This window comes from Uranotaenia lowii, chromosome 2, assembly GCF_029784155.1.
Source record: "Uranotaenia lowii strain MFRU-FL chromosome 2, ASM2978415v1, whole genome shotgun sequence".
Classification (NCBI taxonomy): domain Eukaryota; kingdom Metazoa; phylum Arthropoda; class Insecta; order Diptera; family Culicidae; genus Uranotaenia; species Uranotaenia lowii.
In genome coordinates, this window is record NC_073692.1 from 36046507 (window position 1) to 36069189 (window position 22683).

The window sequence follows — 22683 nt, forward strand, 5'->3', positions numbered from 1 at the left end:
CACAAGACTTAAGATATTTTTCTTATCTAAAAATTGTTAGATTGATGGCAATTTATGACTTGAGTATATAAAATACACAATTAATTGAGTTTTGGAATCGTTTTCTATTGCTCGGGAACCATATACTCAAATTTAATTTTTCGGATTTTTGTTCTAATTTTTTGCTTGGAAACAGAAGCTGGAAGTTCAGGAAAATATCGTTTTCTTTCCAATTATTCCTTAAAATATGTGAGTCGAATTATGAAAAATGTTTTAGCAAGGTTTACATTCTAACATTTATTTGGCGTGTTAAACCACTGCGCAACGCCCCGGGCATTCGAGATGGCTCTTGCTAGAAGCTCATAATCTCAGCTAACAAATTCAAAAGGGCAAAATTTTAAAATACCATTCAAGGAATTTTTCAATTTCTTACTTTATGAAGCCAAACTCCACAATATGAAGACAATATTTTTGGTAGTGAAAATAACCCTATGTGTCACAATCGCACTGCGGAATTTCTGGACTTCCGACTTTTTGAAATGAAAGCTTATTTTGTGCTTCCCTTTCAACCAAATTTCATCAATGTTTTCAACTTTTTGTTGTATGAGTGGCGCCCGGTGTTCCATCGTCGCATAGAACTTTACGCTCAGCTGCCGTCATTCTGTCAGTGGCCTTATATTCAGAATAGCCAACGGTTCTGTTAACTGTCAATTGAGCATTGTTGGTAAAGATCAATTGCACTTTGCTGGTGGCCAAGAATCGGATCATCGAAACGGCAAACAATTGGTACGGCGGCCAAGTAATTGGAGCACCGCAGTGAGTACTTTGCATGCATTTTTTTCACATTAATTAAAATTCCATAGACAAAACATATTTTTGTTGAACTCTAAGCAAGTTAGCAAGTAAATTCTTCAAAGGATGTTATATGGTGCACTCAACAGGAAGGTGGGAATGTCGAAAAAAAGGGTAAACCATGCCTTAGGTGCCAAGGTCGGGTACATTTACCCTATGACATCAGGAAAACATGTTATTAACAGTTTTCGTCGTTTCTTAAGAAACAGTTTTATAACTATTTTTTAGCCTACTTAGATAAAGCAGGTATTGCAGGAAAATAGTAGAAAAGAGAAAAAAGGTATAAGGAGACCCTAGCTCAAATTTCCCTGCTCCTGAATCATAGTAAAGCTTAGTTCATTACAATGGTCCAGTTTTATGCGCTAGCTGACGTTGCCGATTTGCAGGAGAAAGAGCAGTTTTACAGTCAACTAAACAGTGTGATAGGAAAATTCTGAAGGGTGACATTCAAATCCATTTTGGGCGACTTCAACGCAAAGATTGGCTCCGATAATCAGGACTTTGAGCGCATCATGGGGCGCCATGGTCTAGGACAGATAAGCGAACACGGAGAGTTGTTTGTAGAATTTTGTGGCAACATCAACATGGTGATCGGTGGATCGCTCTTCCCCCATCGACCAGCACATTTGTTTTGTTTTGTTTTATTGTTTTATAAACCATCTGACATAGTTGTCTTAATGATATACTTAATTTAAGGTTACATAAAAGTTACATTGCACGAACGATGATGTTTCTAATTATTATTTCTCAATTCGTCACTTAAATAAGATTCAATCCGTCGTTTAAAGGTTGTTGTACATACATTGAAGTCAAAAAGCGTATAAAAACGTAGAAAGCTTATTTTTGCGGAACGTAAGGGTCGTTACTACCATACCGAGTGCTTCTTGATTCTAGTGAAAGCCAGTCACGATTTCGCAGAGCTCTTTCAGGGGCATAGATATTACATCGAGAAAGAAGCCATGAACAATCGATTTCATTTCGTAAAACCTTCGCCACGAACAGTGACTGGCCGATGGCATGACGATCCGAGAGTGTGTGAAGTCCCAGTAGGGCACAACGCTGAGCATACGGTGGCAGATTAAGAGGCTTCTCCCAAGGCAATTCCCGAAGAGCATATCGTACGAATCTTCTTTGAATTTTTTTTTTTTTTTTTTATGCGGCAGCTTGTGAGAAATCACAGAGCCCTTTTGAGGCTAAAACTTCTCATCGCGGAGGAAAGCTAGGTACATGAATTGGGAAGGAGTTGGACGAGACCGTAATACACCAAAAGGACTAAGCACTGGCACTCAATTGAACACTGGTTGCTCCCTGATAGGTAAGAAGGTCAGGGAGCTGTATTACGAGCAAAGGGGTTTTACTATTCATTGTGTAAAGTGTCACTGTGGGCTGATGTCTAATGTAAAACTGTGTATTATTGTGTTATGTAATGCAACAGCCAAATCATAGCCACTGTGGGCTGAATTTTGTTGTTGCAATGTGTAATGCTGTGTTGTGTTATGTAACAGACAAATAATAGCCACTGTGGGCTGAGTTTTGTTGTTACGATGTGTAATGATAGAATGTGTGATGTAACAGACAAATAATACCAACTGTGGGCTGAGGTTTGTTGTTACGATGTGTAATGCTGTGTTGTGTTATGTAACAGACAAATAATAGCCACTGTGGGCTGAGTTTTGTTGTTACGATGTGTAATGATAGAATGTGTGATGTAACAGACAAATAATAGCCACTGTGGGCTGAGTTTTGTTGTTACGTTGTGTAATGGTGTGTTGTGTGATGTACCAGACAAATAATAGTCACTGTGGGCTGAGGTTTGTTGTTACGATGTGTAATGATAGAATGTGTGATGTAACAGACAAATAATAGCCACTGTGGGCCGAGTTTTGTTGTTACGATGTGTAATGGTGTGTTGTGTGATGTAACAGACAAATAATAGCCACTGTGGGCTGAGTTTTGTTGTTACGATGTGTAATGCTGTGATGTGTAATGTAACAAACAATAATAGCCACTGTGGGCTGAGTTTTGTTGTTACGATGTGTAATGCTGTGATGTGTAATGTAACAGACAAATAATAGCCACTGTGGGCTGAGGTTTGTTGTTAAGATGTGTAATGTAACAAACAATAATAGCCACTGTGGGCTGAGTTTTGTTGTTACGATGTGTAATGCTGTGATGTGTAATGTAACAGACAAATAATAGCCACTGTGGGCTGAGGTTTGTTGTTAAGATGTGTAATGTAACAAACAATAATAGCCACTGTGGGCTGAGGTTTGTTGTTAAGATGTGTAATGTAACAAACAATAATAGCCACTGTGGGCTGAGTTTTGTTGTTACGATGTGTAATGCTGTGATGTGTAATGAAACAGACAAATAATAGGCACTGTGGGCTGAGGTTTGTTGTTACGATGTGTTATGCTGTGTTGTGTAATGTAACAAACAATAATAGCCACTGTGGGCTGAGGTTTGTTGTTACGATGTGTAATGCTGTGATGTGTAATGTAACAGACAAATCATAGCCACTGTGGGCTGAGGTTTGTTGTTACGATGTGTAATGCTGTGATGTGTAATGAAACAGACAAATAATAGCCACTGTGGGCTGAGGTTTGTTGTTACGATGTGTTATGCTGTGTTGTGTGATGTAACAAACAATAATAGCCACTGTGGGCTGAGGTTTGTTGTTACGATGTGTAATGCTGTGATGTGTAATGTAACAGACAAATAATAGCCACTGTGGGCTGAGGTTTGTTGTTACGATGTGTAATGCTGTGTTGTGTAATGTAACAAACAATAATAGCCACTGTGGGCTGAGGTTTGTTGTTACGATGTCTAATGCTGTGATGTGTAATGTAACAGACAAATAATAGCCACTGTGGGCTGAAATTTGTTGTTACGATGTGTAATGCTGTGTTGTGTAATGGAACAGACAAATAATAGCCACTGTGGGCTGAGTTTTGTTGTTACGATGTGTAATGGTGTGTTGTGTGATGTAACAGACAAGTAATAGCCACTGTGGGCTGAGGTTTGTTGTTACGATGTCTAATGCTGTGTTGTGTAATGTTGCAGACAAAGAATAGCCACTGTGGGCTTAGGTTTGTCGTTACGATGTCTAATGCTGTGTTGTGTAATGTAACAGACAAATAATAGCCACTGTGTGCTGAGTTTTGTTGTTACGATGTGTAATGGTGTGTTGTGTGATGTAACAGACAAATAATAGCCACTATGGGCTGAGTTTTGTTGTTACGATGTGTAATGCTGTGATGTGTAATGCAACAGACAAATAATAGCCACTGTGGGCTGAGGTTTGTTGTTACGATGTGTAATGCTGTGTTGTGTAATGTAACAAACAATAATAGCCACTGTGGGCTGAGGTTTGTTGTTACGATGTGTAATGCTGTGTTGTGTAATGTAACAAACAATAATAGCCACTGTGGGCTGAGTTTTGTTGTTACGATGTGTAATGCTGTGATGTGTAATGTAACAGACAAATAATAGCCACTGTGGGCTGAGGTTTGCTGTTACGATGTGTAATGCTGTGTTTTGTAATGTAACAAACAATAATAGCAACTGTGGGCTGGGTTTTGTTGTAACGATTTGTAATGCTGTGATGTGTAATGTAACAGACAAATAATAGCCACTGTGGGCTGAGGTTTGTTGTTACGATGTGTAATAGTGTGTATCTGAAACGAACAACATCATTAGCAAAAAAAACCAATAATCTGTATATTACCTGGGCCTTTTAATCAAATGAAGCCGAACTTGATGGAGAGCAAGAAAAACAAAATAACTTACTTGAGAGGTACAATTTTGATACCGGTTTACCTATACTTTCAAGTTAGAAATGCTTGAACTTCTTGGTAGTTGTTTTACAAATCCGTCTCTGAAGGAATAGAATCTTATATTGTCCTGAAATATAAAATATCATTAAAAAGGTTTATCACGTAGAATAATAAACAGGTCAAACAATCATTGCTGATCGGACCATTGAGCTTATGGGTGGGCGTTGGTTTAAAGCCGTGGAACCAGCACCGTTGTTTTCCGTTTCACTAAAGCTCATGTAGTGATCCGTTGGTACTTATGAGAGTTACATTGTGATATTTTACTATCAGAATATAAATTTCTCATACGACAAGGTAAACTCATTTATATAGAGGTGCAGATATAAATGAGCCCCCACCCGCGTCCACGGATATCGTACGAATCTTCTTTGAATTGCTTCGAAACGCGCAATCCACACAGCTTCAAATGGCCACCACACTAGGCTTGCAGATTCTAATGTTGAACGAACCAAACAGCAGTATAGAGCTCGCAGGCAGACAGGATCAGTGAATTCTTTGCTCAAACGTAAGATAAATCCCAGCATCCGGTTAGCTTTCTCGATAGTTGCAGAGTAGTGGTGCTTGAAAGTCATATGACTGTCTAGAATAACACCAAGATCTTTAATTTGGTCTACACGATGCAATTGTTGGCCCAGAATATTATAATCGTGCACGAAAGGTTGTTTCCTGCGTCCAAATGTTATGATACAACACTTAGCAACACTCAAAACTAGAAGGTTGACTGCACACCAGTTCACTACTGTATCGAGGTATTGTTGTAATTCGTGGCAATCAGTTGGGCTGTTTATGGTTAGAAATATTTTCAGATCATCCGCATACAGGAGTACTCCACATCCAACAAGAAGCATGTTAATATCATTGCAGAACAGCGTGAACAGTAATGGGCCCAAATTACTGCCTTGTGGTACCCCTGAAGTTGGAATGAAGTCGATTGATTCAGCAGAGCCAATTCTGACAGCTAAACGACGGTTTGTTAGGTAGCTCCTGATCCATACACACAGTCTTTCGGAAAATCCTAAATGTTGTAGCCGGCATCGTTGACGATCCTCTCCAAAACCTTTGAGCAGGCAGCTATCGACGTGACACCTCGGTAATAACGCACGTCCTGTTTGTCACCTTTTTTAAAGATAGGGCTCATGAATGATCTCTTCCAGCTGGCAGGAAATTTTTGTTGTTCGAAGGACAGGTTGAATATGTGAGTGAGTGGCTTTACCAGTACGGCGCTACATCTTTTTAAAACGCACGAAGGTATGCCATCTTTACCGGTTGAGGTAGAAAACTTCAAATTATTGATAGCATCAAGAACCATTTCTTCGGTAATAGCGAAGATGTCAAGGTCTAACACATCTCTGGGTAATAATGTTACCGCTGCATTGATTTGATCTGTACTTAACGATTGGATTGGGAAAACACTGGAAAAGTGATTGGCATAGAGGTTACATTTCTCGGCAGAAGATTCGGCGGTTCTGTCGTTCAAATGAAGCACCGCAGGTAGACCAGACTGCTTCCTTTTGGTGTTAACGAACTTCCAGAACGTTTTTGGATTACGGCGAAGGTCAGATTGTTTGCGATCTAAATAGCGACGATAGCAGAGGCGATTGTAGATCCGATATCTTCTGGTGGCATCATTCAATTTTGTTTTTAAAAACGGGCAGCGGGAGCTACTAAACAGTCGTAGCCATTTCGATCGAATCTGTTTTAGCTGTTTTAGGCGACTATTTGTCCAAGGAGGTCGGAGAGGAGGTCTTACCAGTGGTACAGAATTATCGAAAACTTCACTCAAAATGGAGCAGAATGTACTCACAGCCATATCTACATCAGCACATCTTTGAAGATTCGTCCAGTCAATTTCAGATAGCGCTCGGTTCAATACCTCAAAGTCAGCACGACGGAAGTCACGAGCGGACGAGTCGAAGTCCTCAATAAAAGCTACAGGATTCGGGAACGAAATGTCGAATTCGAACGGAGGATGATGCACGTCTATGGGAACAACAACTTCATTGGCCTCGATGATGGTGCTGATCAAGATAGATTCATCGGTGAAGACTAAATCCAGCGTTCGATTATGAAAGTTCCGTAAACCGTTACGTTGATGCATTCCATTCAAAATAGTTCCATCCACTAGAGAGGCACTTGCCGTACTTATCACCGACGAGGGATCGATCAACAAGTTGTTACCTTGACCAGGGATCCACAATAATTGAGGTTGGTTAAAATCGCCAATAAAAATTATACCGCATGTAGGATGTTGCAATCTAGCTTCCGATAGAGCACTCACATGAAGATCTAGAACGGAGATATCCTGGCTTTTTTCCGGTGGAATATACGATAATCCGATCAAAACCGAACGATGTGCATAGGACATAAGGTCACTTGGGTATTCCGAGATGGCCGAACAGAAAATAAAATTGACCACATCTGCATCAGCCGAAAATGGCGTAGGAGCCTTCTGGATGTCCGCAACAAACGAAGCGACATTGCATCTGACCATCAACTCGTCCTTGGCAAGATACGACTGAGAGTTGTGCGTGTCCAACGGCGCGAGGAGAAAGTCGGTTGTCGATACGACGTCCGCCGGCTGGAGAATCCAGAGGTGAAAAGGGCGTAGGTTGAACAGCTAGAATCCCGAGGCTCGGAGCTGCCGACAGACGAACAGTCGAAGAACAGTGGTGTGGAATCAAGAATGCCTTTATCACGACGAGCCATGGTACTCTCGGTAAAGTTTGTGGAAAAAGAAGTGAATGGATGTCGGATGTAACTTGGAGGATGGTCGATGATCGGAGAAATGCGAAAGTCGGAATTGAGCAGGTATGTCAGCAAAAGCAGCCGCCCGCTTACAATATTCGGAGCTGGAAAATGCAGTTAAACGAACTTGTAGACGAGACAAGAGAGCCTGGACTAACTCCCTACCTGAAAAGGGAGAAAGAATTGCCGCCATTATTGGAGATGTCCGATTACTCTAAGACAGTTCTCGCCGCCTTAGAATGCCGCTGGAAGACCGAGCAGGTCAGCTGTTGACCAATCGAACAGATCAGCTCAAGCGTTTGACTGAGTATGTTGAACAACTCTTCCGAGTCACAAATAGCGAGGGCCTACAGAACTCGCAGCTCGAAGCGCCCACAGTAAATCGCATTAATGGCGTTAACTTGGAAGCGCCTTCTCTGGCTGAAATAGGAGCGGCCATCAAAGCAGCCGGGATCGATTGAATCCCCTCTGAAATGCTGAAAGCCGACTCTGACTTGTCAGCACAAATGTTGCACCGTCTTTTAGCTGACATTTGGGATACTGCAACATTCACGGCCGACTGGATGCAGGCAGGGTTACTGATAATCGCTTCGTTTGCCTCAAAATTTCTAATCGTTACCGATGCAACCACAGTAACGACGCTGTTTTGCATTACTCGCGAAGGAATCTAAACATGCAACAGAAAAGCGCCGTCTTAGTTAACTATGTACGATGATTTTTCGTTCTGTTTATGTTGCCTAGCGTTCCTTGCTGATTTTCTCCTCCCGATTTTCAGTCATTGTTTACTCTAGCAACCATTCACTTCGCAACAGAATCAATTCTTTAGCGAGTTGATTCGGCGCGAGTTGATGACGATGTTGTTCATTCATGCCCAGACTCAGACCTTCAAGGAAGAATGCTACTAGGGATCAATTCCCGGGATAAAAATTAAGACCCATTTTTTGATAAATAATTAACATAACTTGAGAGGAAAATAAGCCAATATTGGCATAGATTTGGTTTTTGGGCACCTCTTGCGTTCCTCGAATTAAATCGCTTTGCTTCATGAAGCGTTCGCGGCGAAGCATGATCGTCAGCGAGTCGAGTAGATGACGAATAATTCGACGCCGTCCACGCGCAATGTATTCATTGGTAGCGAATGATGATTGTTTGATGGTTACCGATAGGTACTCAGAAAATAACTGATCACTAAAGAGGGGAAAAAAAACAAACTAGGTATGCGTCGTTCGATGCTGAAAAGCATCGTTTGTAAAGAAAATAAACTTTCTATGTTGTGGGGTAAAATCGTTGGTGACTAGGATGGGAGTAAAAACTCATTCTAAGCGAAGATCAGCAACCTTGGATGCAGGGTATCCTCGTAAAGGTCCCGAAGAAAGGAGACCTAACAGAGTGCGGTAACTGGCGTGGCATAAACTTGATCTGCACAACCCCAAGGTACTCAGCAAAGTGATTCTTAACAGGATCCAAGAGAAAATCGACGCTACACTTTGACGGCAACAAGCTGGATTCCGATCCGGAAGATCATGTGTTAACCACACACAACGTTACGAATCATACTGGAACAAATCATCGAATTCTAGGAATCGAATTCTCTTCTACTGGTGTTCGTTGATTTCGAACAAGCATTTAATCGAATGAACCACAAAAAAATCTGGGCGGCTCTAAGGCGACGAGAAGTCCCAGAGAAACTAGTCCATCTCATCGAAGCACAATACGAGCCATTTTCGTGTAGAGTCTTGCACAACGGTGTCTTATCTGATCCAATCCCGGTAGCTGCTGGAGGGAGACAAGGATGTATGTTATCGCTCTGATGGGATCTTGACTGGATCGATTGATTGTAGAACGAAGTGAGGGTTGCCGTGGAATTCTTCGACAATAGAGACACTGAACGATCTTAACCTGGACGACGATATTGTATTGATCGCCCAAACACAACCGGATATGCAGAGCAAACTCGACGACCTCACCGCAGCAGGTGTCAAAGTCCATGTCGGAAAGACCAAGTCGATAGAGATCAACACAGGAAATCCCTCCAGTTTCATGGAAGCTGGGCAACAGGTTGAGAAAATGGAGTGCTTCCAGTATCTTGGTAGCCAGATAAGGCCTGATAGTGATACCCAGACAGACATCGAAACCAGGATCAGAAAGGTCCGATTTGCGTTTGCGAGTCTCCGGAACATCTGGCGGTTACGCCAGATCTCTCTGTAGGAAATATTGATAGTAATGATAGTAATTTATTCTTATAGATTGGCAACGCGGTAAAACATTGCCAAAGTGTTCGATCAAAAATGATAGCATAATAGATAATTAAATCAGAGCAATTATATAAAAAGAAATCCCAACGAATTGTTTCTAATGTCTGGGTTAAAAAGGTTTAAAACTGCGAGTTTAAGAAATAGTAGAAATTTATGTTAGTGTGTATTACTTGCATTACGAGTTAACGAAGCTACTTGTAGTATGGACAAGGAAATAACAAGAAAAAAAATTATACATCATGTCAATAAAATTCTGTCATGAAAGATAAAATTAATAAATTTAAAAAAAACGCATTTGCAAAATTTGCAACTCATAAATTTTATGGGTGTATTTTCGGTTCTTTGCTTTCGCCGAGAGCACCAGAATGCGTGTGCTAGGGGTAAAAAAAGAGATAGGTAAATACTGAGGCGGTTTCGAAAAGTAGTCATTCGTTTACAGATATTGCTAAGTGCAAGAGGTCGGAAGGCGGAGAAATCTTCCTCCTCGAAGCGAATGGAACATTCAGTGAACTCTCACAGTTTTGAAAGAGTTTGCTGTGTTGAGTCACTGAGTGTTCTGATTCGGTTTTGTAGGAAGGAAACAGTAATTAGAAATTACGGAGAAAAGCCAAACTCCTAGGCAAAAAGTGAAGCTGAAAACCCGGACATGGTCAAGGAAAACGACAATGGCGCAGCTGCTCCCAAGAAACGGTAGGTGGACGGGATGCAAGTTGCCAAAAACGAATGGTGCGATACGCAAAAGGATATGCGTTCATACTTGGTCACACGCAAAAACAAAAAACGGTGCGTTCTATAAAGTTAAAACGCAAAAAAAAAATAAGGTGCGTTATGTTATACTTGACAGTCGTAGTCAAGTATCTCACGAGAATTACACTTTGACCGTCGTAGTCAAACGTAGTATACAACGTCAGTTGTAGAAGGTGCGTCAGAGGATAGGCTTGAAAAGATAGCGAAATACCTGACACTTTACAAGAAATGGTACAGTAACAGACAGGTGCGTGTTACGAGCAAGAATCTTTTTTCTTTTCTATCCATCGGGAGAGAGGTTAATGGCGTTTTCCTCTGAAAGAGGTACAGAGTTGAAAAGTCAAAATTTCAACAAATGGGTAATCATAGTGATTGTTGTAGTAGTATGCATTCAATCATAATTTTCCAGGATTGAGGTCTAGTTTGAGTCCGTCACTTACCACACAGACATGAAATTTGGAACCAGAGGTTCCAGGAGTCCTGATATTTTAGGATTTGTCCTGCTTTTCGGAAGCCGACGTGAAAAAAAAATAAAATTTTTTTTAGCTGTCCAAATTTTTGAGAATTGGTCTGGTTTTCTAGGAGAAAAATCAAAGGAGGGTCAATTTCTTGATGATTTTTTTAGTTGGATGATGAGAACATCCAAATGTGTAAAAAAAGTAGTTTAAGCTTATCTACCCGAAGATTGTCTTCAATTCAGATGATAGTAAAACGGTGTTTTTTTTTTAAACTGCGCTCTAGCCAAGAGGCTGCTAAGTACGTTGCATACATTAAGGCGTCTACAGCACCTCTGCTTGACACAAAATACCCTATGCGAAATTCACCTGTTTAGACGTAATACGTTGTCAAAATTGCCTTGGGTCTAAATTGCTCTGATAGTTGGATGGAACTTTCCAACTGGGATAGCATTGATCAAAATCGATCGATGGGCACTCTGGAATCGACATTACATACTGCTGAAAAAAATTATCCACAAAAAAAAATGGAGTGTCCAGTAAGTATAGTCAGTGGTCAAATGTCAGGTTGGTTTTAGGCCCACAAAACCGTAGGCCCGTTATTTTAATAGTTGACAAATTCAATGACAAAAGATAGGAATTTCACCCACCTGGGCACTACACAATGTTTACAACTGAGAGTAGAAGAGGGAGAAATTGTAGTATGGACAAGGAAATAACAAGAAAAAAAAATTATACATCATGTCAATAAAATTCTGTCATGAAAGATAAAATTAATAAATTTAAAAAAAACGCATTTGCAAAATTTGCAACTCATAAATTTTATGGGTGTATTTTCGGTTCTTTGCTTTCGCCGAGAGCACCAGAATGCGTGTGCTAGGGGTAAAAAAAGAGATAAATACTGAGGCGGTTTCGAAAAGTAGTCATTCGTTTACAGATATTGCTAAGTGCAAGAGGTCGGAAGGCGGAGAAATCTTCCTCCTCGAAGCGAATGGAACATTTAGTGAACTCTCACAGTTTTGAAAGAGTTTGCTGTGTTGAGTCACTGAGTGTTCTGATTCGGTTTTGTAGGAAGGAAACAGTAATTAGAAATTACGGAGAAAAGCCAAACTCCTAGGCAAAAAGTGAAGCTGAAAACCCGGACATGGTCAAGGAAAACGACACTACTGTTGCTATTCAACTTCAAAATGGCAGCAAAATCGATGTGTAACGAAGGTAACGCAACCAACGTGAGAGAAAAGAGCGGGGAATTCCGTTCAGAGAAGGGATGAAAATTTAGGTGAACAGACCGTTACGTTAGCCAAGGAGAGAAGGAGAGTCTAATCGATGGAGAGCAACCGCTGATCGAGAGTTTCGGAGGGTAGAACAAGCGTGACCTGGAGAGAAATCGTCAGTTGGTAAAGTATTGTAGAAAAGCACAGATCGTATTTGTGAGTGGCTTGAAAATTAGTGACGTGAAATTAAAATGGCGTCTCGGAAAACTAGTTTCGGATTCCTTGAAGAGGAAAATTCCACCGGTCACGACACTCTCTACGAACGAAAATCCGAATTTTCAACTCAAACGTCAAATCCGTATTGCTGTACGGGTGAGAAACTTGGTGCTCATATGCGGTGACCACGTGAAAACTGCTATTATTTGTAAACCGCTGCCTGCGGAATATCATCCGCGCTTGGTGGCCTGGCAACTGGATCTCGAATGAGGAATTACATCGCCGGTGTCATCAAAGGGCGCTAGAAATCGAGATGCGGGAACGTAAGTAGAGATGGATCGGACACACACTGCGAAGAGATGGAAACGAGATTTGCAGAGAGGCGCTTAAATAGAATCCAGAGGGACATCGGTGACGAAGCAGACCCAGAAACTCGCGGCAGAGAAGCCTAGCCGCCGAAATCCGAATTTTGACTGGGACCAAGTGAAGACGCTGGCTCCGGATCGTCAAAAGTCGAGGTCTTTTACCACGGCCCTATGCACCGGAGGATCGGCGCGGGAACATTAAGTAAGTTAGTTTGTTAAACGAGAATTTATAAAGCTAAATAGAACCGAAAAAGGAAAAACAAACGGTTTACGTTGAGAAAATTATGATCAAAGCAGGGTGGCCAGCGAGTTTCCATTTTTAAATTTCCGGTTTTCCCTTAACAGATTTTATGTCTTTACGGTACTTTTTACAAATTTTTTTGGTTGAACAAATAGATATTTTATGAAATTTGTAAGTGAAAGTGCGTGAAAACTGGAAAATTTCGTCATCTGGGATTCTTGAAACACCGCATTGTACCATTTTAACACCACATTATGATTGCATGTCGTTGACGTTCCGGATCTCAAATTCTCTGGGAAATTTCAAAGTTCGTTCAACTAATCAGAATCGAAACTTCCACTTGTCACAACTTTGAGGTTCAAAGGCTTTTAAAATCTTTAAACTTATTGTGACTTAAATATATTTTCCGAGACATTGAAAGTAAGATTTTTTCGTGAAAATAATCAAACAATATTGCAAATGCACATATTTTGTCAATTTTAAAATGCGGGGGAAATTAATAAAGTTTAAGGTATTTGATTAAAATCTTTTTGGATTCTTGGAAAAATAATGTTAGATTTATAAGAATTGGACGAAAAAATAGAGATTTGTTGTCATTATTTCCACCATAACTCAAAAAGGAATGGAAAGCCCATAATGATGTCATAAAATGAAATCTGCAACATCATAAAGGCAGGAAAATGATGTATTTTGCCGAATATTTGATGATACAGGTGATACTTTTTTAAGATTTCTGATTTCTCATATAGAAGTTTACCATATTTTAATTCAAAACTTGGGGAAATTTCCATGTTATTATTTGATTTCACTTGGGAAGTTATAAAGTTATAAAATAATGTACATTTGACAAGGGTTCATCAATCTCAAAAATTTCAAAATATAAAATTTATTAAAAACCGCTAAAATGAACCAAAATAATTTTTTTTAAAAATTCTTATACAGTACCGTTCACAATTGTATAGAAATTGAAAGCACGCAAACTGTCACTTCAACTTTGAACTTCCATATCTTTTTACTCTGATGATATTTTTTTTATCAATGTTTCTGCGTTAGATAGATCAACTATCACACTATTAGGCCACAAAATTTGAGCTTTCTGGAGTTTGTATGGCCTGAGACACAGTAATTCTACGAAAATCGTACTTTTAGGGCTTTTCTCATTCGAACTGCAATATCTCAGAAACTACATTACATTTTTAACTGTAATTTTGCAGAGTGATTGTTGAAACATGAAGCTAGCATGTCAAAAGTTTTTGAAAAATTCTATCGATGGAATCAAAAGTTACGCGAGGTTCAATGTTTCAGGCATGAACCTAAAAATGCGATTTCTATAGAATTTTGGACGAATGTTTCCATAAAAAAATCCTATTTTATGTTTAACAAACAGTTAATCAATTTCAACCAAAAAATCAAAACAATATCGTAAGATTCTGTTTTCAAAACACAAACAGATCATTTATTTCTTTTTTTCTTTTTTTAATTGCTTTTGCCAGACATTTTCTGACCGATTTGATGATGGAAATGATATTGTTCTCATGAATCGTCCAAAATTCTATAGAAACCGCATTTTCACGTTCATGCCTGATATATTTTACCTCGCGTAATTTTTAATCTCATCGATAGAACTTTTCAAAAATTTTATACATGCTAGCCTCATGTTTCAACAATCACTCTGCAAATTTTTAAGAAAAAATGTAGCGTAGATTCTGAGATATTGCAGTTTGAATGGAAAATTTCCAAAAAGTACGATTTTCGTAGAATTTCTGTATCTCAGGCCACACAAACTCCAGATAGCTCAAATTTTGTGGTATAATAGTGTGATAGTTGATCTATCTAACGCAGAAAAAATGATCAAAAAATAACATCAGAGTAAAAAGTTATGGAAGTTCAAAGTCGAAGTGATAGTGCGTGTGCTTTCAATTTCTATACAATTATGAACGGTACTGTATATCAGTAAATTCAGATAAATAAACAAGCTTTTTTTGTGCTGTTCGTGTATTTTACTTTCAAACTCGGACTTAAAAAAATCAACAAAAATTCTGAAAAACAAACTTAGTATTGCAATTATGATCCATAAATGTCGATATTAGTTGCAAAATTTAAAAGGCAATTCGAACTTAAAATTTAAATTTTGAATTCTAATCTTAAGATTTAAATTTAAAAATTTAGATAAATGATCAATAAATACCATTACTATTGTTTTGTTTATTTTCATTCTGAATTTGGATACATGATTTTCGAATTTTATTTGAACAATAATTTCTGAAATAAAAGTTAAATCCAGATAATGAGTAAAAATTAAGAATCTCAGGCTAAGTTATATGTTTACATTTAAAAATTTGAATTTAAGATCGATTTCGAAACTTGAATTGTCAAACTTGTACCAGAATCTTTTTAAAAATTCATTTGACTGAACGCATAATTCAAGTCTTAGCACAGAGAAGTTAATTCGACCTTCTCTGAGTTCTGAAAGAAATCTGTATTCAGAATCTAAATTTCAAATATCATGCTGAGCCTGAATTTTGAATCAAAGTTCTATATCAATTCTGAATCCACAATTTGGATTCTGAAATTAGAATTTCGAATAATTCTGGTATTCATTTCTGACATTCGGTGGAAAAGCGAAAATTGAAGAATGGAAACACACATAAACTTTTCTCATTTCGTGTTTTCATCAAAGAACTACAACTAACGTCTATAACAAATTTTTGATAAAAAATTACTATTGAATAAGGATTTATATAGTAAAAGTGATTTGCACTGCATAAGATTTTTTCCCGGTTTGGATGTCAAATTCCCGGTTATTTCCCGGTTTTCCCGGTGCTATTTTCAATTCCCGGTTTTTTCCCGGTTTTCCCGGTTCGCTGGCCACCCTGTAGCTTAGTAATCAAACACCTTATCAATTACCCATTACACAAAAAACGTAGTAAAATGAGTAATTCAAATGTTAAGTTCGATGTAGTTAAAGTAAAAATTTAGGGCCACATGTTATAAATAACCGCAACCACCGAAAGTGTTGTGTTCAATTTAGTAGTGTTTTCATGATGAATTTTATATCATTTGAGTTTGTTCCGAACTGTCTTAGCAATTGATAAACTAGCATTTGTAATATTATTAAGCTGTTTTGTATCCTTTATGATAAAAAAAGCTCGTTAAAACCGTCAAAATAGAGACTGATCAATGTTACCCCGAGGCATCAAATTCTAAAAGACGACGAATCGACGAAAGAAAAAGACGAAATAAAAAAACGAAAAAAAGACGAAATCGATTTTAAATCAAATTTAAAGTAGTCTAATAAATTTCATGTTTTACGTTCATAGGAGTCTAGTACTGGTTTTAAAAATATGAAATACAAAAAAATTATCGAAAAGTATTGAAAAAAAGTGATCAGTCTTATCCCGGATTACGGTACTCTAAGAATAATTCTACTTATTCACTCCATTTCACGGTTTTCATTAAAAAAAATGTGTGATCCTCAAGTAGATAAGAGAGTTTTCGACAGAAATTCTACCATTAGCATGACCAGCTTAAAAGTCATAGAACAATGTAGGGCTAAACTCTCCTCAACATTACGAGTTGTCTAGATTTTCGTCTCATCGAAACTTTTTCTCTTTACTGGGAAGGAAACTGTGGCAAAACCTTTAAAAATGTTGAATTAGTTCTAGTGTTTAATAGATTACCTGATCCTCTGAAAAGCGCATTCCGTTCTCCTCCATGCAGGCTCGCATTACGTGTTGCAGCTCCAGATGTTGTATCAGCCCATCGCCTGTAGATATTTGGTGAAAAAAATTAGATTTAAATGCATTAAAAAAATATGAAAGAAACATTTGTGACATGAATGAAAGTCTTATTAAGAATGGAAACACATTAATCGGAGGAAGCAGTTAACGAATGTAAACCAGCAAGCAAGCAAGCAAGCAATCAAATCTTTCGAACACTTCTGCGCCTCTTTAATGAACTCCTCGCGAATATGGTATTTTGGTCAATTTTGGCACCACAACATCATTAATCTACATTTTCCCCCGGTGTGGTGAGTTGCTTCTGTTCTACCTCAGGATCCTTCTGCCCGGGTGACGGACGCATCGGCTTTGCTGGTTATTGATTTTTCGGTCTGAATTGCTACAAGCTGTTGAACATGGTTAAACCGCGGCTAATTACGACGACTAAGTCATTAAATAAACAGGGAGAAAAAAGGTTTTTTATTACTCGGACAGCCGCCGCCAGCAGCCAACATCACAAGATCTCTTTCAAGGGTTCTCTCCTCTTGGTTGAGGTGATGGCGGCAATAACGACATAACCCTTAGCGCCCATCCCCAAAAAAGGATAATGACTGAGACCGCAAGGGGGAAAAAAAAGAACAAAAACGTGAAAACAAACTAAAATGCTCAGATAAGGAATGTGCCTTGGGCTGGGAATGAGTAGAAATAAGCAGCAAAAAATAAAAATGAAATAAACCTAGTGCTCGACAATGTAAGCCAGAAGTGATGTTGAATTGAGAAATGCTGAAGGGCAAGTTTGGGACCAAGCACCGAAAGCCTCGAAAAAGCAAAAAAAAAACCCCAACAGAAAACGGCGGCGCGTGATAATGAGACCCTTAATTGATATCAATTATAATAAAAATAAATCAAATAGTTCGTATATACCATCCAAATCATATACTTTGAATAAAAATTTAATTTTATCCTCCGGAGACTGGCCGGCAAACTGATGGATTGCATCGATAAATTCCTGTGGAACGTAAACAGACAAACAGAGAGAAAACAGAAAAAAATAACAGATTAAAATGTGCCGATAGCAGCAGGGCTTTTTGAGCAGTCATCGGCTGTCTCGAAATTTAACATTAATTAACTGCACGTGCACTGATTAAAGAAAAAAAAATCCGCCAGCTCACTCACCTGCAAGGAAATCGTTCCCGAGTTGTCTTTATCGAATATTTGAAAGACACGTTCCGTGAAGAATGGCTATGTTGCGAATAATAAAAATTTGGAATAAATCAAAATCTAATCTGTTGAAAAAAAACGTTACTTACATTCTTGGATGTGACGATCTTTTTGAACTCCTCCCGGCGAATTTCCTTCTCGTTGCCAACGGTTTTGATGAAAAGTTGCTCCAACCGTTCCAGAGATGATTTGTCGAAGCCTGTGCGGGGCCTGTAGGTGTAAGACAAAAAAAAAAAGTTCGAATTGAGATTTAAAGAACTAAAGTGTCACGGTGTCTCTTTTAAGTATCCTCGAATAAAAAAAATAGACATTTTTTATATCTTTTATTAATTTATCGTATTGTTCGCAACCTTCAAGATATTTTTTTTAAGTACTTTCAATATTTAAAATTTTTTTTTTGTTTTAAATGCTAAAAGACATACCCCTGTTAAACAGCTAATAACTTTTTTGCGTAATGAGAAACGAAGTTAAGATCTTCGACAAAGTTGTTCAGCGGAAAATTTTCACCACAGAATTTATAAATTGGCAAGAACCATCAGAAGATCATCAAAAATGATGTAGATTTTTCTGTAAAAAATATTCAATTTTCCCATACAAACTTGACAATACAAATTTACTCATGTAAACGTAACTTGAAAAATTCTGTATAAAACGAAGCAATTTATACCCCTGGGTTTGAGAAATTCTAAAATGACCTCAAATCGATTTAGTCTATTGGCTCAGTTACATTAGTTTTAAGCAGTAAAATAAAAAAAGTCCTTTTTACTGCTAAAAACTAATATTTTTTAGCTATCTAATACATGTCTGAATTCTATAATGTTCAAAGGTAGTTTTGAGTAGTATTCAAAATAATAAAATAATAATAAAAAATCGCTGGATTTTGGCAACATTCGATTTTGGCAACATTCGATTTTGGCAGTGCAAAATTCACGAGCGTGTTGCCAAAAACGAACGGGGTCTGTACTGTGAACTTTAACCAGTTCTCAGAATACAGTTCTGCAATTTAAATTGATAAAAAAATAAAGAAAATGCCTTAATAAAATATATCAAGTTACATGGCATCCAATAAGATGTCTTATTAAAAACCAAACTGTGTTTTCTGTCATTTTTTGTAATGTTTATCATTTTTGTCATTTTGTTTATTTTGTTTATTTTTGTCATTTTTGTCATTTTTGTCATTTTTGTCATTTTTGTCATTTTTGACATTCTTGTTAATTTTGATAATTTTGCCAATTAAGGCCATTTTGTCAATTTTGTAAATTTTGTCAATTTTGTCAATTTTGTCAATTTTGTCAATTTTGTCATTTTTGTCATTTTTGTCAATTTTGTCAATGTTGTCAATTTTGTCAATTTAGTCAATTTTGTCAATTTTGTCAATTTTGTCAATTTTGTCAATTTTGTCAATTTTGTCAATTTTGTCAATTTTGTCAATTTTGTCAATTTTGTCAATTTTGTCAATTTTGTCAATTTTGTCAATTTTGTCAATTTTGTCAATTTTGTCAATTTTGTCAATTTTGTCAATTTTGTCAATTTTGTCAATTTAGTCAATTTTGTCAATTTTGTCAATTTTGTCAATTTTGTCAATTTTGTCAATTTTGTCAATTTTGTCAATTTTGTCAATTTTGTCAATTTTGTCAATTTTGTTCAATTCACAAAATTGACAAAATCAACAAAATGACAAAATGAGAAAAATGACATAAATTATAAAAAATAACAAAAATGACAAAAATGACATAAATTACAAAAACGACAAAAATCACAAAAATTACAAAAATTCCAATAATTACAAAAATTACAAAAATACAAAAAAAAAAATACTAAAATTACAAAAATTACGAAAATTACAAAATTGTCAAAAATGTTAAAAATTATAAAAATTACAAAAATGACAAAAATGACAAAAATGACAAAAATCACAAAAATTACAAAAATTACAAAAATTACAAAAATTACAAAAATTACAAAAATTACAAAAATTACAAAAATTACAAAAATTACAAAAATTACAAAAATTACAAAAATTACAAAAATTACAAATATTACAAAAATTACAAAAATGACAAAATTTACAAAAATGACAAAAATCACAAAAACGACAAAAATCACAAAAAAATACAAAAATTTCCAAAATAACAAAAATTAAAATAATAACAAAAATTACAGAAATAACAGAAATTACAAAAATTACAAAAATTACAAAAATTATAAAAAATACAAAAATTACAAAAATTACAAAAATTACAAAAAATTACAAAAATTACAAAAATTACAAAAATGACAAAAATTACAAAAATTACAAAAATTACAAAAATTACAAAAATACCAAAAATTACAAAAATTACAAAAATTACAAAAATTACAAAAATTAAAAATTACAAAAATTACAAAAATTACAAAAATTACAAAAATTACAAAAATAACAAAAATTAAAAATTACAAAAATTACAAAATTACAAAAATTACAAAAATTACAAAAATTACAAAAATTACAAAAATTACAAAAATTACAAAAATTACAAAAATTACAAAAATTACAAAAATTACAAAAATTACAAAAATTACAAAAATTACAAAAATTACAAAAATTACAAAAATTACAAATATTACAAATATTACAAAAATTACAAAAATTACAAAAATGACAAAAATTACAAAAATTACAAAAATTACAAAAATTACAAAAATTACAAAAATTACAAAAATTACAAAAATTACAAAAATTACAAAAATTACAAAAATTACAAAAATTACAAAAATTACAAAAATTACAAAAATTACAAAAATTACAAAAATTACAAAAATTACAAAAATTACAAAAATTACAAAAATTACAAAAATTACAAAAATTACAAAAATTACAAAAATTACAAAAATTACAAAAATTACAAAAATTACAAAAATTACAAAAATTACAAAAATTACAAAAATAACAAAAATTACAAAAATTACAAAAATTACAAAAATTACAAAAATTACAAAAATTACAAAAATTACAAAAATTACAAAAATTACAAAAATTACAAAAATTACAAAAATGACAAAAATTACAAAAATTACAAAAATTACAACAATTACAAAAATTACAACAATTACAAAAATTACAAAAATTACAAAAATTACAAAAATTACAAAAATTACAAAAATTACAAAAATTACAAAAATGACAAAAATTACAAAAATTACAAAAATTACAAAAATTAAAAAAATTACAAAAATTACAAAAATTACAAAAATTACAAAAATTACAAAAATTACAAAAATTACAAAAATTACAAAAATTACAAAAATTACAAAAATTACAAAAATTACAAAAATTACAAAAATTACAAAAATTACAAAAATTACAAAAATTACAAAAATTACAAAAATAACAAAAATTACAAAAATACAAAAATTACAAAAATTACAAAAATTACAAAAATTACAAAAATTACAAAAATTACAAAAATTACAAAAATTACAAAAATTACAAAAATTACAAAAATACAAAAATTACAAAAATTACAAAAATTACTTACAAAAATTACAAAAATTACAAAAATTACAAAAATTACAAAAATTACAAAAATTACAAAAATTACAAAAATTACAAAAATGACAAAAATTACAAAAATTACAAAAATGACAAAAATTACAAAAATTACAAAAATTACAAAAATTACAAAAATAACAAAAATTACAAAAATTACAAAAATTACAAAAATAACAAAAATTACAAAAATTACAAATATAACAAAAATTACAAAAATTACAAAAATTACAAAAATTACAAAAATTACAAAAATTACAAAAATTACAAAAATTACAAAAATTACAAAAATTACAAAAATTACAAAAATTACAAAAATTACAAAAATTACAAAAATTACAAAAATTACAAAAATTACAAAAATTACAAAAATTACAAAAATTACAAAAATTACAAAAATTACAAAAATTACAAAAATTACAAAAATACCAAAAATTACAAAAATTACAAAAATTACAAAAATTACAAAAATTACAAAAATTACAAAAATTACAAAAATTACAAAAATTACAAAAATTACAAAAATTACAAAAATTACAAAAATTACAAAAATTACAAAAATTACAAAAATTACAAAAATTACAAAAATTACAAAAATTACAAAAATAACAAAAATTACAAAAATTACAAAAATTAAAAAAATTACAAAAATTACAAAAATTACAAAAATTACAAACATTACAAAAATTACAAAAATTACAAAAATTACAAAAATTACAAAAATTACAAAAATTACAAAAATTACAAAAATTACAAAAATTACAAAAATTACAAAAATTACAAAAATTACAAAAATTACAAAAATTACAAAAATTACAAAAATTACAAAAATTACAAAAATTACAAAAATTACAAAAATTACAAAAATTACAAAAATACCAAAAATTACAAAAATTACAAAAATTACAAAAATTACAAAAATTACAAAAATTACAAAAATTACAAAAATTACAAAAATTACAAAAATTACAAAAATTACAAAAATTACAAAAATTACAAAAATTACAAAAATTACAAAAATGACAAGAATTACAAAAATTACAAAAATTACAAAAATTACAAAAATTACAAAAATTACAAAAATTACAAAAATTACAAAAATTATAAAAATTACAAAAATTACAAAAATTACAAAAATTACAAAAATTACAAAAATTACAAAAATTACAAAAATTACAAAAATTACAAAAATTACAAAAATTACAAAAATTACAAAAATTACAAAAATTACAAAAATTACAAAAATTACAAAAATTACAAAAATTACAAAAATTACAAAAATTACAAAAATTACAAAAATTACAAAAAA

At 34.2% G+C, this 22683-nt stretch overlaps 1 pseudogene; it reads right to left on the reverse strand.

The window, feature by feature from the left end:
• LOC129741284 (NADPH oxidase 5-like) overlaps positions 1-22683 on the reverse strand; it is a 48239-nt pseudogene that overhangs the window by 24760 nt on the left and 796 nt on the right.